Here is a 578-nt window from a genome sequence, read left to right as displayed (position 1 = left end):
ATAATTATCTAACTGTCTTATTTAGTTGTAGACTACTAAGCAAATGGCAGAGGCTATCAGAAGACGCTACAAGAATAATTAGTGTTTCAGTTTTACAAACATGTTCTTATTTTTATGATTAGTTTTTCAGTTTTACAATCATGTTCTTATTTTCGTAATTAAATCATGTGCATTTCATCTGGTTGATTTCTTTCAACTGTCGAACGCTTGATTGGGAAGTTGAGGTTAGGGAACTCGTTGAAAATAAATGATGTGTTATTTTATCTAACACTAGCTGGTTTGTGATGCCAATGGCATGTTGAAACAAAGCTTGTTTTAATTAACAACACACTCTACTTGGTTGTAAAAATAGATGAGTGAAATTCCTTTGCTATACCTTGACTCAAGATTTGGAGAGCAAACATTTGTCGGTTCTTTGAGCGGGGAAAGTTGAAGTTCTCATTTTAAACACAACACATTTTATTTTATCCAACACACTTTCTGATGTTTAAACAAAATTTATTGGCTGAGCGATGAGCGAAGCCTATTACTCCAGTGATCAAAAAGTTTCGCGTCTGTCTGTCTGTCTGTCTGTCTGT

This window comes from Frankliniella occidentalis, unplaced genomic scaffold, assembly GCF_000697945.3.
Source record: "Frankliniella occidentalis isolate FOCC.00 unplaced genomic scaffold, Focc_3.1 Scaffold246, whole genome shotgun sequence".
NCBI lineage: Eukaryota > Metazoa > Arthropoda > Insecta > Thysanoptera > Thripidae > Frankliniella > Frankliniella occidentalis.
This window is presented reverse-complemented; position numbering follows the sequence as displayed.